At 39.3% G+C, this 14,073-nt stretch overlaps 1 protein-coding gene across 5 annotated transcripts in view; it reads right to left on the bottom strand.

Moving 5' to 3' along the window:
- Positions 1–14,073, bottom strand: part of KPNA6 (karyopherin subunit alpha 6) — a 61,747-nt gene that overhangs the window by 34,718 nt on the left and 12,956 nt on the right. The window contains exon 1 of one of the 5 annotated variants that reach the window (XM_074217693.1): positions 6,648–6,766. The exons of the other annotated variants lie outside the window; for them this stretch is intronic. The gene's annotated coding sequence lies outside the window, so the exon portion shown is untranslated. Of the gene's footprint in view, positions 1–6,647; positions 6,767–14,073 lie in introns of those variants that run through there. 5 annotated transcript variants of the gene reach the window in all.

Here is a 14,073-nt window from a genome sequence, read left to right as displayed (position 1 = left end):
TCATCATACCACCTCCAACCATGTTCCAAAGATCTTCAACACTGGAATTTAATATAATCCCCCCTTTAATCAAGTTCCCGTTTTCATGGGATTTAGCAACACAAAGAATTTTAGCCAAAATGTGTCTAGAGAATAGACTCCTTTTCTTAGGTTCTTTCCCCAAATATGAGAGCATTTAGGACAGACTTGTGGGAATTACCTAGCCACTGACTGATTAAAAAAATACTTATACCTAAAGAAGACAAAGGAATCTTGCTCAAGATCAAAAGTGACATTATACCTGAGATCTTTTGATCCTAAATCTTGTGTTTTTGCTTCTGTACCAGGTTTCTTACTTATTTTACTTAGACCTCAGAAATCAACTAATATTAGATTTCAAGAGGCAGTTTGGCACAATGTTTAGAGAGCTAGCCTTGGAGTTTGGAAGATCTAAATTTAAATGTAACCTCAGATACTTAACTGTATGATCCTGAGCAAGTCACTTAACCCAGTTTCTCATGTGTAAAATGAGCCTAGTAATAGCACCAACCTCCTAGGATGACTGTGAAGATTACATGACATATGTAATGCTGGCTAATCAGGAAGATTTCAGAATGGGAGTTATTCTTTCTTCTCCAATAATATCCAAATCCTTCTAAATCATTTTTTACTATATAAATATTTTATTTCTTTTCCAATTATATATAATAGTTGTTTCTACCTATCATTTTCTTTTCTTTTTATCGAATTTTACACTTTTTCCCCCTAATCTCACTTCCCTCCCCCACAAAAGGTAGTCTGATAGTCTTTACATTGTTTCCATGCTATACATTGATCAAAATTGAATGTGTTGAGAGAAAAATCACATCCTAAAGGAAAAAATAAAACATAAGACAGCAAAATTGCATAACTTTTTTTTTTTTTTAAAATAAAGGTCATAGTCTTTGGTCTTTGTTTGAACTCCACAATTCTTTCTTTGGAAACAGATGGTATTCTCCATTGCAGATACCCTAAAATTCTCCCTGATTGTTGCAGTGATGAAATGATTAAGTTTATTAAGACTGATCACCATGCCCATGTTGCCATTACAGAGTACAATGTTCTTCTGGCTCTGCCCATCTCGCTCAGCATCAGTTCATATAAATCCTTCTAGGCTTCTCTGAATTCCTATCCCTCCTGGTATCTAATAGAACAATAGTGTTCCATAATGTATATATACCAAAATTTATTCAGCTATCCCCCAACTGATGGACATTCACTCAATTTCCAATTCTTTGCTACCACAAACTGGGCTTCTATGATTATTTTTGTACAAGTCATGTTTTTAGCCTTTTTCATGATCTCTTCAGGGTATAGAGCCAGTAGTGCTGGATCAAAGGGTATATGCACATTTTTGTTGCCCTTTGGGCCTAATTCCAAATTGCTCTCCAGAAAAGTTGGATGAGTGCACAGCTCCACCAACAATGTATTAGTGTTCCAGATTTCCCACATCCCTTCCAACATTGATCATTGTCCTTTCTGGTCACATTGGCCAATCTGAGAGGTGTGAGAGGTGTGAGGTGATATTGGGGAATGGCTTGTTTTTTATAAATCTGACTCAATTCTCTATATATTTTAGAAATAAGTCCTTTAGGGGCGGCTAGGTGGTACAGTGGATAGAGCAACAGCCCTGGAGTCAGGAGTACCCAAGTTCAAATCCAGCTTCAGACACTTAATAATTACCTAGCTGTGTGGCCTTGGGCAAGCCCCATTGCCTTGCAAAAAAAAAAAAAAATAAGTCATTTGTCAGAAATACTAGTTGTCAAAATTGTTTCCCAATGTAAAGACTAACAGATTGCCTTCTGTGGGGGATTGGGAGCAGGGAAGCGAGATTAGGGGGAAAATTGCAAAATTCAAAATAAATAAATTTTAAAAAATTGTTTCCCAATTTGCTGCTTTTTTTAAATCTTGGTTACAGTGGTTTTAACTGTGCAAAGGTTTTTTAATTTAATATAATCAAAATTCTCTATTTTGTTTTTAATGATATTCTTCATCTCTTCCTTGGTCATTAACCGCTTCTCTTTCCATACATCTGATAGGCAAACTATTCCTTGTTCTCCTAGTTTGCTTATAATATTGTCTTTTATTTCTAAATCCTGCATCCATTTTGATCTTTATCTTGATATAGAGTATGAAACGTTGGTCTAATCCAAGTAGTTTAATTTACGTTGAATTATCATTTTTATTATATTAGTTCAGCCTATCCATGAGCAGCTAATATTTGCCCAGTTATTTAGATCTGATTTTATTTGTATGAAAAGTTTTTTATAGTTGTTTTCACACAATTTCTGAATCTGCTTTGGCAGGTAGACTCCTAAGTATTTTATGTTGTCTTAAGTTATTTTAAATGGGATTTCTCTTTCTAGTTCTTGCTACCATAATATATAGCTTGCTACATATATGTCATATATATGTGTGTATTAAGTATATATATATATGTATATACATATATATATATATATATATATATATGGAGAGAAAGAGGGAGAGAGAGCGCTTGCTTACTAGTAATACATAGAAACATCAAGGATTTATGTGTGTTTAGTTTAATATCCAATTCTTTTGAATCTTAAGAGACTTAGGTGTCAAGAGTCCTGAGAGGTCAGGGTCAGCTCTGGTTACTCTGTGCTCATAAGGCCACTTCTGTCACACACATTTACATATAGAGAGATGGTGCCCACAGGTTAAAAACTACTTCCCTCACCCTTGGAGGAGAGAGAGAGGGCAAAGTCTGTATTACCGGAATTACTTTGCCAAGAAAGAAACTAAGATTTGGAAGAGCAACCACCTTGCTAATTCTGCCTTTTTTTTTAAGGTTTTTGCCAGGCAATGGGGTTTAAGTGGCTTGCCCAAGGCCACACAGCTAGGTAATTATTAAGTGTCAGAGGCCAGATTTGAACTCAACTACTCCTGACTCCAGGGCCAGTGCTCTATCCACTGCACCACCTAGCCGCCCCCCACCTTGCTAATTCTGACTCCACCTCCAGCATCCTGATCTGACAACTTTGTCTTACAAAGGAGGAAGTCAATACGCTGAAGACATGGAAGGTTGATTCATTACTGACAGAAGCAGGATTGGGACCCAGGGCATTATTTCAATGGGATTATGTGGTTTAAACTTGAAATGCCAGAGTGAGTTAAAAAATATTTTACTTACGCAAAGGCAGAAAAATTCAAAAGAATATTGACTAGATTTACATGAGACTGAAAAGAATTGGCAGATGAGGATGGATCATCTTAGAATTGCTTTTTTTTACATTAAATTACAATATTTGCTGGTCAACAGCATGAAAAAGGAAAATGGAGAAATATGTGAAATGACAAGTCAGGTCAGTTTAAATTTTGGAAAACTATGTTGTTCTTAACATTGTGTCAATTTATTATGTCCTTAGTATGTGCCAGGCACCGGAGATACAAAGTCAGGTAGGCCAGGCCAATATGAGTACAGTACTGGGACACAGATATACACACAAGGTCCGTCCTTTGGTCTGACCCTCCTTCTGTCTATATGACTGTCTTTCTGTCCGTCTGTCCCCCCCCCAAGGAGAAAGGTAATGATGGAGAGGTTGCCATCTTCACCATCAGAAGGAAGACCTATATGAATGAGAATGTGGGGCCTCACTCCAGCATAGTATACATTCTACCTATGTTTATTCTAGTCTAAATGACTAGCTAATCTCTAGAGTGGTTGTCTTGAGCTTATTAGAAGTAGCTTATTGTGGGGTGGCTAGGTGGTGCAGTGGATAGAGCACTGGCCCTGGAGTCAGGAGTACCTGGGTTCAAATCCGGTCTCAGACACTTAATAATTACCTAGCTGTGTGGCCTTGAGCAAGCCACTTAACCCTACTGCCTAGCAAAAACCTAAAAAAAAAAAGTAGTTTATTGTATAGAAATAGGATCTGTTTACTTTTTGGAGTATATTACACCCACAGTATCTTACTACCCAGGTTAAGAATACTTCTATTTAGACTTAAACTTGGAATTGGAAAGAAATGTAGAGATTTTATCTAAACCACCAATTTTACTCATGAGGAAACTGGTACAATGTAACTAAATGACTTCTTCAAGGTTACATGGATAGTAGAGCTGAAATTCTAACTTTTACTCCACATCCATGGCACTACTCAATTCATGCATAAGATATGCTTCTTACACAAACATAATTTGTTACAAAATTTAATAAAAATAAAACATGTTGGCAGGGCTTGGAGAACAGACTGTAAATTACTAGTGTCCAAGAGAACATATTCATATTATGAAAGTGATAACTACCCTTTGATGAAGTAATAGTGGATATATAAGAAATTTAAAAAGGAAAGATTTTTAAAAAGATGTTAACACCTATTAGGTGACAGCAAAAAAACTGCAGACAACTTACATTAACAATAGTTGGGCAATTGATGGTTTAACCATAAAGAGATTGTTCCCTTCCTATGAAGCTCTTCATAGGAATCCTGGATTCTATGATCCCTCGGTGAAACTAATTTCTCCTTTTTTGTAGTATAATGGAGAGATCTTGGAACCTGAAATTGGAGCCCCTGGATTCACAATCTGGCTCGGTTCTAACTCTTTATTTAGGTCACTTGGACTCTCAGCTCTTCGGTTTCCTCATCTGTTGGAGTGAATTAGACTAGAAGGGCTCTAGAGTTCTAGTTCTGATAAAGTCCTATAAAGCTCTGGCTCCAGCACTTATCTAGTTATGTGATCCTGGACAAATCTTGTTCCATCTTTGAGCCTTAGGTTCTGCATCTGAAGTATGGGAATATCTGTACCACCTAGCATACAAAATTGCTGTGACAAAAGCACCTTATTATCATGAAGGAGGTTAGAAATGTCACTTATTTTCATCTGGGAAGCAATCAACTGAAGCAAGCTTGCAAAACAGCTGAAGTGAGGAGATAAGGAAACCAACTTTCATTTTCCAGTTAATGATAGGATGATATTCCAGGAGGGGAGGCTGGGCCAGGAGACTATAAACAGGAAACCAATCAGTCTCTTTAATTATAATCATCACCCAGGCAACAAGCTCAGAAGGTCCTTCTTAAAAAGGGAGGCTTTCTAATGAAATGCTACCACTTACTGCACTCAACCCAAAAAATGCTAAAGCTTTAAATCAAGGTGATGGATTGCTGAGTAGATGCTATAGATCTCTGAAGAACAGGAAGGCTGTAGGTCTCATAATAATAAGCTAATAGTTATTTAATGACACAAGGAAGAGAAATGGGAAAAATGAATGAAGAACTCCCCTTAATTGACAGATAGCTTAACATTTGGACTTTTCTCTCAAGAATGTTAAGCATCCTCCCTAAGCTTTAAGCTACTTCTTTTCTGCTGGTCCCTCCTTTTCCTTTGTATTTCCTAGCAATTTTTATGATTGTATAAGAACTCAAGACCTTGGGCAAACAGCCCAGTTATCAATAGAAAGCTGTTTGTTAAGACAACACTGTTGTGTTAGCTAATAAAGTAACAGCCTCACCATTGGATAACAAAATGACATGGTTCTAGGCTGATTGGAGACCTTGACCCTAGTATATAACCAACTCCAAACATGGAAATATTTACTAGGGAAGAGAACAGTAGGTGAGAAGAACTAAGAGCAGGTTCTCTGACTCACTGATTTGGTCCCCACGAAATGTGAGTATCCCCCAAACTCTGTTCTTGGTCCACTTTTGCTATACTTTCTCTTAGTGATTCAATCGAGTCCCACAGTTTAATTATCACCTCTTTGCAGATGACTCTCAATCTCCATTCTTACATTTCTTGGATGTCCTACCAATGCCTAACTTCAACTCAACCTGTCACTAAAGAGGTGACAAAAACATCTAAATTTTTTTTTTTTTAGTTTTTTGCAAGGCAAATGGGGCCAAGTGGCTTGCCCAAGGCCACACAGCTAGGCAATCATTAAGTGTCTGAGGCCAGATCCGAACTCAGGCACTCCTGACTTCAGGGCCAGTACTCCATCCACTGTGCCACCTAGCTGCCCCAAAACTTCTGAATTTTCAAAGAAGATAATGCAAACTCTTTAGCATAGCATTTTAGTCTCTTACCCTACACTTCCCTTCAAGCATTACAATCATCTGCTCCCTTAATTTGGCAAGTCATTTGTTTCTTCCCTGAGTAGTGGCAAGCCATCCATTCCTTATGCCCAGAACTCCTCCCTCCCTCTGCTTTACCTGTTGAAATCTTTTTCTTCAATCAAAGTTTAGCCCAAGTGTCACTTCATGAAGTCTCTCTTTCTCACTCTGCCTTGAATTATACTTACATGTATGTGTACACACACACACACACACACACACACACACACCATACTCCTCTCTCTCAGGTCAGGGATTATATAAATTTTCAATTCTGCATTCCCACTCAAGGCAGTAATTGGTAGATATTTGTTCAACAAAGTAAGGAAGAACAATAGGTCTAAGACTTGATAAGTCATGGATTTTTAAAAGGAGGTAAAGAAACTAAACTCTTTAAGTCTGATTTAATGAGGCTTTAATAAACCACTACCTTAACCAGTGGAACTCAAAATTCAATCATCTACTATTCATCACTGTTTTAACTTAACCATTAGTGGCACTCAATCCAGAGTTTAGCTACTGTATTTGAAAGAGTGGACAATTAAAAGTTGTTACCAGGGGCAGCTAGGTGGCACAGTGGATGGAGTACTGGCCCTGGAGTCAGGAGTACTTGAGTTCAAATCTGATCTCAGACACTTAATGATTGCCTAGCTGTGTGGCCTTGGGCAATCCACTTAGCCCCATTGCCTTGCAAAAACCTAAAAAAAAAAAAAAAAAGTTGTTACCAAATATTTATACAAAACTGACCAAGCAAAAAGATGTCTTTCCAACTGCTAATTCCTTCATTAAATGGTCTCTATAAAAATACTCATATACAGGTAACTCATTTCATATTTACTACAAGTTCTTTCTTAGAGATTGCTGTTTGGGGGCAACTACATGGTACAGTGTATAGAGCACCAGTCCTGGAGTCAGGAGGTCTTGTGTTCAAATCCAGCCTCAGATACTTAATAATTACCTAGTTGTGTGACCCTGGGCAAGTCACTTAACCCTATTGCCTTAAATAAATAAAAATTTTAAAAAATTACTATTGAGTCAACATTTGAAACATTTAAGCCTGTGTGAGAGTTTGATACCTTCTAAAAGCAGATTTGCCAAATTCTTTTTTTTTTTTGCAAGGCAATGGGGTTAAGTGGCTTGCCCAAGGCCTCACAGCTAGATAATTATTAAGTGTCTGAGGTCACATTTGAACTCAGGTACTCCTGACTCTAGGGCTGGTGCTCTATCCACTGCACCACCTGGCCACCCCCTTCCAAATTCTTAAAAGCATATTTAGTCTATCTTAGCTTCCCCCCCCCCCAAAGAAGGACATAGACTATTAAGATCTAGAAAGTCTTTTACAGCTCTAAATCTAGAGTCCTTACAACTCTAATGTTCTATTATTCTTTTTCTGTAGTGACAAAATTAGGTAAGGAAGGTCCAACATTAAAATAACTTAATAGACTTGGGGGGTTCTCACCCCTATTACTGTATCTCATAAGCTATCAATCAATGTGCTTTCCATTAAGAGTCAACTAATAGATATAATTAGCTCTTGGTCAAAGCATTTGTGAAAAAAAAAAACAGATCTGGATAAATCAGGCCAAAAAAGTAGTGATTAACAGAACAATGTAACCTGAAAGACAGGGCAACCTAGTAGCATGCTACAGAGATCTGCTTTAGGTTTGTGCCCAGTACTTTTAATCATTGACTTGGAGGAAAGCATAGGTGGAAGACTCATCAAGTCTTTAAGATAACAGTCAGTAAACATTTTTAAGCTGCTACTCAAATTGCTTTCCAGATGGCTAGACCAATTACAGGTCTGCCAGCAGTGTACCAGTGTGCTTCTCTTACCACAATCATAGGGCAGCTAGGTGGTGCAGTGGTTAGAGCACCAGTACTGAGGTCAGAAGGCCTAGAGTTCAAATGTGATCTCAGATACTTACTAGCTGTGTGACCTTGGGGCAAGTCACTTAACCCTGATTGTCTCAAATCCAGAACCACCCTCCTGATTCATACCACTGGACCCGGAAAGCTCTGGAGAAGAAAATGAAGCTGGTGACTTAGCACTGCATCCCCCTCACTAAATCCAATTCATGTGTTTGCCATGGCATCACTTCCCCTCACATCATGCATGGTATTCCTTCAGAACTAAGGACCATCATCATCACCAATCAATCATTAATCATCAATTAACTAAGTAAAAAATTCACTGAAAATTTATATTTTTCTTCATCCACACATAAAGATGATTTATTCATTTTAAATGATTGCTGTTCTCAACAATCATTTGAACTATCCTAGGCACTAACCATCATCAGTTTGACTGTGGAAAGATCCAGAAGATAAGAGTATTTTTCTACTACCCATGCATCTGAAAGGCAGTATTTTTTGAAATTCTAGCAGTTAGGTGGAGCAGTGGATAGAACATTGGAGCTGGAATTAGGATCCAAGTTCAAATCTGACCTCAGACATTTCATGATTGCCTAGCTGTGTAACCTTGGGCAAGTCACTTAACCCCACTGCCTAAAATAGATGAAAATTTTTAACAAAGAAAGAAATTCTAGCTATGGATTTGAAAATTATTTTCCTTCCATGAAGTTAAAATCTTATTTGCATAGCAAAGTAACTATTTGGCTTAATTCTCCTACCTGGTATAGAGCCTGAAAATTATGTATAGGAGTATAGATCAATCTTTGCTTTTTTATACCAGCCAAATTTAGCGGGGATAAAAGAGGGGTAGAGCATGATCTATATTTAGTCACTTGGGCTTGGAAACTCTTCCAAAGGTTATAGATAATGATATTTGTGTATAGTAAGTAGTATTTATTGATTGGGGCTCCCAAATCTTTCCAATATTCATCTTAGTTCATTTCTTGCTGCCTATAAACAATGTCTTTCAAAAAAAAAAAAACAAACCCCAACTTAACTAGATTCTCCCAGACCTGTTAGATGTCTTCATATAGCTCTTCTTTTCTTGGCTAAATTCCTTGAAAAAAGTAATTTTTATACTTAATATGCTTCTACTTCCTTTTCCTTTCTTTTAAATCCTCTGGCTTCTGAAACTGCATTTTCCAAAGTTATTAATGATCTAACTGACAAATCAAATTTTTTTCAGTTCCTATCCTTGACCTTTCTACAACATTTGTTAATGAACCTTTTCACCTCAGTTTTTATGATATTGCGTTCTCTTCCTTCTCTTCTTACAAAGTTGTCTGTTCCTTCTAAGGCTCTCTAGCTAGAGATTCGTGTATACTATCAACACTAATTATGGGAATGCCCCAAGGCACCATCCTGGACCCTATTTTCTTTTCTCTCTATACTCTCAGTATCTCTATGCAGGTAATTCCTTGTTTTCGCTCAGTTGTGTCAGACACTTCCAAGACTTCTTTTGGGAATTTTTGGGGCCAAGTTTATTGGAGTGGTTTGTCATTTCCTTCTGCAACTCATTTTAAAGATAAGGAAATGTGGTAATGGGAGTTAAGTGACTTGCCCAGGTTCAAACAGCTAGGAAGTGTCTGAGATCAGATTTGAACTCAGAAAGATGAGACTTCTGGAGTCCAAGTTCTGGCATTCTATCCACTATGCCACCTAGCTGTCTTCAAGACAATTCCTAGGATCTATATATCCAATCTTAGACTTTCTATTGAATTCCAGCTCTGAAGTACAAATTGCCTATTGGATATTTCAAACTGGATGTTTCAAAGATTTCTGGAACTCAAAATGTCCAAAACAGAATTTATTGTCCCCTGCACCCCTGAAATTTGCCAATCTTTTAACATTTTGATTAGTGTGGTGGGTACCAGCATCTTTCTATCCTTTCAGATTCACAACTCAATGTAATCTTTGATTTGTCCTTCAGTTTCATTCATCCTAAATTATTCAATAAGTTATACTAAACCTTTTCATTTTTTTTCTTCACAACCTCTCTAATCGATTTCTCCTCTTTACTCACATTCCCTAATTCAGTCATTCATCATTCTTACCTAGGCTACTGCAACAGCCTTCTAACTGTACTCCCTACCTCAAGTCTCTCTCCATTCCTATTTAACTTCAATAAGATGCCAAAATAATGTTCCTAAATAATAGATCTTGGGGCAGCTAGGGGGCACAATGAATAGAGCACCGGCCCTGGAGTCAGGAGGACCTGAGTTCAAATATGACCTCAGACATTTAATAATTACCTAGCTGTGTGGCCTTGGGCAAGCCACTTAACCCCATTGCCTTGCAAAAAAAAGCCTAAAAAAAATGCAGATCTAAATAATAGATCTGACCATGTAACCCTTCCTCCACCCTCATATTTGATAAACTTCAATGTTTGCCTGTTCTCTTCTTGAGATTTTAAGCTCTTCCTAACCTTATCTCCTACATATTATCTATATTCCTCCATGTATTCTACTGGACCAGCCACACTGGCCTGATTGCTGGCATTCCCAAATGTCCTACACCTTCTTTCTGAAAGCTGCCTGGAAGGTGCTGCCTTGTCTCTTAGAATTCTAGACTTTTCCCTCATCTCCAGACCACCTTCTCAGACTCCTTTAGGTGCTAGAACCTTTCCCTTCAAGTCTACCTTCCATAAAATTGACTCTATCTAGTACATGTCTATTTATGTACATTTTTTTGTTATTCTTTTTTAGGTTTTTGCAAGGCAAATGGTGTTAAGTGGCTTGCCCAAGGCCACACAGCTAGGTAATTATTAAGTGTCTGAGACTGGATTTGAACCCAGATACTCCTGACTCCAGGGCCAGTGCTCTATCCACTGTGCCACCTAGCCGCCCCTATTTATATACATTTCTAAGTAACAAACAGCTAACATTTATGTAGCAATTTTTACAGTTCCGATCCTGTGCCTTTAAGCTCTTTACAAATATCTCACTTGATCTTCATAACAATCCTGGAAGATAGATGCTCTTATTAATTAGTCTTATTTTACAGTTGAAGAAACTGAGATCAGAAGAAGTTAAATGACTTGCCCAAGGTCACACTAGATTTGTACTTAAATCTTCCTGACTCCAGGTCTCTTTGAGGGTAGGGATTGCTTTCACCATCCATTTTTGTATTGAAAGCACTTAAATAATAAACATCTATTTTCTTTTAGAAACTGCCTTCTGAAAGGCCACTTGAAAAACTTATTATTAACTTCTCAGTGAAGAAAGCTTTCCTAGACCCCACTTAAATAATAAATCAATTTCCTGGTAACCTAGGAGAGGAGTAGTTGCATTTAAGAAAATTTGAGAGTTTATTCAGTCTCTCCCTTTTGTTAGAGCTGTCCAGATTCAATCTTCATCACTGCCTCCTCATGGAGGACAAATAGAGTCTAACTATGACACAAGATACAAGTCATAGGGGGCGGAGACAAGATGGCAACAAGAGTAGATCCTGTCCTAGGCGCTCTCTCATAAATCTTTGAAACTACGGACTCTAACTAAATTTTCCAGAGACAGAACCCACAAAGGGACCCAGTGAGGCAGTTCTCCTACTCAAGGTAACCTGGAAAAGAACAGAAAGGCTCTGCTCCCTGGCCCGCCAGAGCGAAAGAACTTCAGCCTCCAGGAGGCAGCACTAGGGCACTGGGAGCCACAGCTCACAGCAGCACGGGACTTTCCTGACCTGCACCCCAGGGAGCACCAGGCAGAAATTGGGGGAACAGTGGGGGGACCTCTGCCAGAGTGGGCACGTGAAGCCCAGCCCTTAGGGCACACAGCAAGCTGCTTGGCCACAGCATTCCAGATCCAGGAAACAGAAGCAGGAGCCCCAGGGCAGGAGACCATTGAACCTAGGGAGGGGAGTGGAGGGGAGAGAGACTGCAGAGCTCTGTCCTCTGCCCCTGGAACAGGACTCTGGGGCTCTGACCACATTCTGATCCTGATCGAAATCCAGACCCCCCCCCAAACAGAACAGCAGGGCCACCCCCCCACCTGAGCCCTGTGGGGGGGGGGGGGGGAAAGCTTGTGGTCATTTACAGACCAGGAGGGAGGACAGAGCCTCACACACTGAGACCCTTGTGGGAGTGTCCCAAAAGCTCAGGAAGCACCCCAAAACAGGCTTAGACTGGGAAAATGAGCAAGCAGAGAAACACCATTGAGAAATACATTATCTATGAACCCAAGAAGGATCAATATACTCAGTCTGAAGATGAGGAAGCACAAGCTCCTGCATCTAAAGACTCCAAGAAAAACAGAAATTGGGCTCAGGCTATGACAGAGCTCAAAAAAGACTTTGAAAATCAAATGAGGGAGTTAGAAGAAAAACTGGGAAAAGAAAGGAGACACAGGAAAAACATGAAAATGAAGTCAGCAGCCTAGTCAAGGAAATTCAAAACCAAAAAAATGAAAAATTAGAAAAAAATGTGAAATATCTCATTGAAAAAACAACTGATATGGAAAATAGACTTAGGAAAGATAATTTAAAAATTATTGGAATACCTGAAAGTCATGATCAGGAAAAGAGCCTTGACATCATTTTCAAAGAATTACTACAGGAAAATTGCCCTGATATTCTAGAAGCAGAGGGCAAAATAGAAATGGAGAGAATCCACCGATTCCCCCCGAGAAAGAGATCCCAAAAGACCAACCCCTAGGAATATTATAGCCAAATTCCAGAACTCCCAAGTCAAAGAGAAAATATTACAAGCAGCCAGAAGGACACAATTCAAATATCGTGGAGCTGCAGTCAGGATCACACAGGACTTAGCAGCAGCTACATTGGAAGCTCATAGGGCTTGGAATATAATATACCAGAAGGCAAAAGAGCTTAGAATGCAACTGAGAATCAACTATGCAACCAAACTGAATGTCTTCTTCCAGGGAAAAAGATGGACTTTCAATGAACCAAGGGAATTTCAAATGTTCCTGTTGGAATGGCCAGAGCTGAACAGAAGGTTTGATCTTCAGATACAGGACTCAGGTGAAGCATAGAGAGTGGAGGAGAAGGGGAAAATATGAGGGACTTAATGATGATGAACTGCATGTATCCCTGCATAGAAAAATGACACTGATACTACTCATATGAACCTTCTCAGTTAATAGAGCAGGTAGAGGGAGCTTTTGTAGTTGAAGCACAGGAGAAAGCTGAATTCAAAAATAAAATATGGAGTAAAAATGGAGTCAACAGAAAAAAGGGAAATGTAATAGGAGAAAGAAAAAGGAGAGGGGGACTAGGCCAAGATATTTCATATAATAAGATTTTTCTTTATTACAATGAGCTATTGCAATGATATGGAAGGGGGAAAGGCAAAGGGGAATCTTTGCCCTCATCAGAGGTGGCTAGGAGAGGAAACAGCATATATACTCAATGGGGTTATAGGCATCTGGAGTAAGAAGGAAGAGGGGGACAGGGGGAAGGGGGGGTGATGTGAGTGATGGAGGAGAGGATGGACCATGGGGGGAGAGTGGTCAGATGTAACACATTTTCTTTTTTACTTCTTGCAAGGGGCTGGGATTGGAAGGCCTGTCCGGGACCATGGGGCCAGATGGATGCTGGGCCTAAGGGGTGGTATGGGGCTCAGGGCCTCTTGACCCCAGGACCAGGGATCTGTCTGCTGCGCCACCTGTGCCACTCAGCTACCCTGCAGCAGAGTCAGAGTGAAAGGAGAGAGAAAAATATAGTACATAGTAGTGGAGAAATACGAACGGAGAGAGTTGCGATCAGCAATGGCAATGGTGGAAAAATATGGAAGTAACTTTTGCGATGGACTTATAAAGAATGTGACCCACTCACGACAGAGTTGTTGGTGTTGGAACAAAGACTCAAGTACATTTATTATTATTATTATTATTATTTTGGGGGGGGAGTGCAGGGGAAATGGGGCTGTGTGGCCCACCTGGGGCTTCATGGCAGGGTGATTGTTGGGTGTCTGAGGCCGGATTTGGACCCAGGTGCTCCTGGCTCAAGGGCCAATGCTCTGTCCACCACCTAGCCACCCCTACTATTATTACTATTTTATTTTGGGTCTTTTTTTCCTTTTTTTTTGGTTTTTGCAGGGCAGTGGGGTTCGGGTGGC

Source organism: Macrotis lagotis, chromosome 1, assembly GCF_037893015.1.
Source record: "Macrotis lagotis isolate mMagLag1 chromosome 1, bilby.v1.9.chrom.fasta, whole genome shotgun sequence".
NCBI lineage: Eukaryota > Metazoa > Chordata > Mammalia > Peramelemorphia > Peramelidae > Macrotis > Macrotis lagotis.
This window is presented reverse-complemented; position numbering and strand designations above follow the sequence as displayed.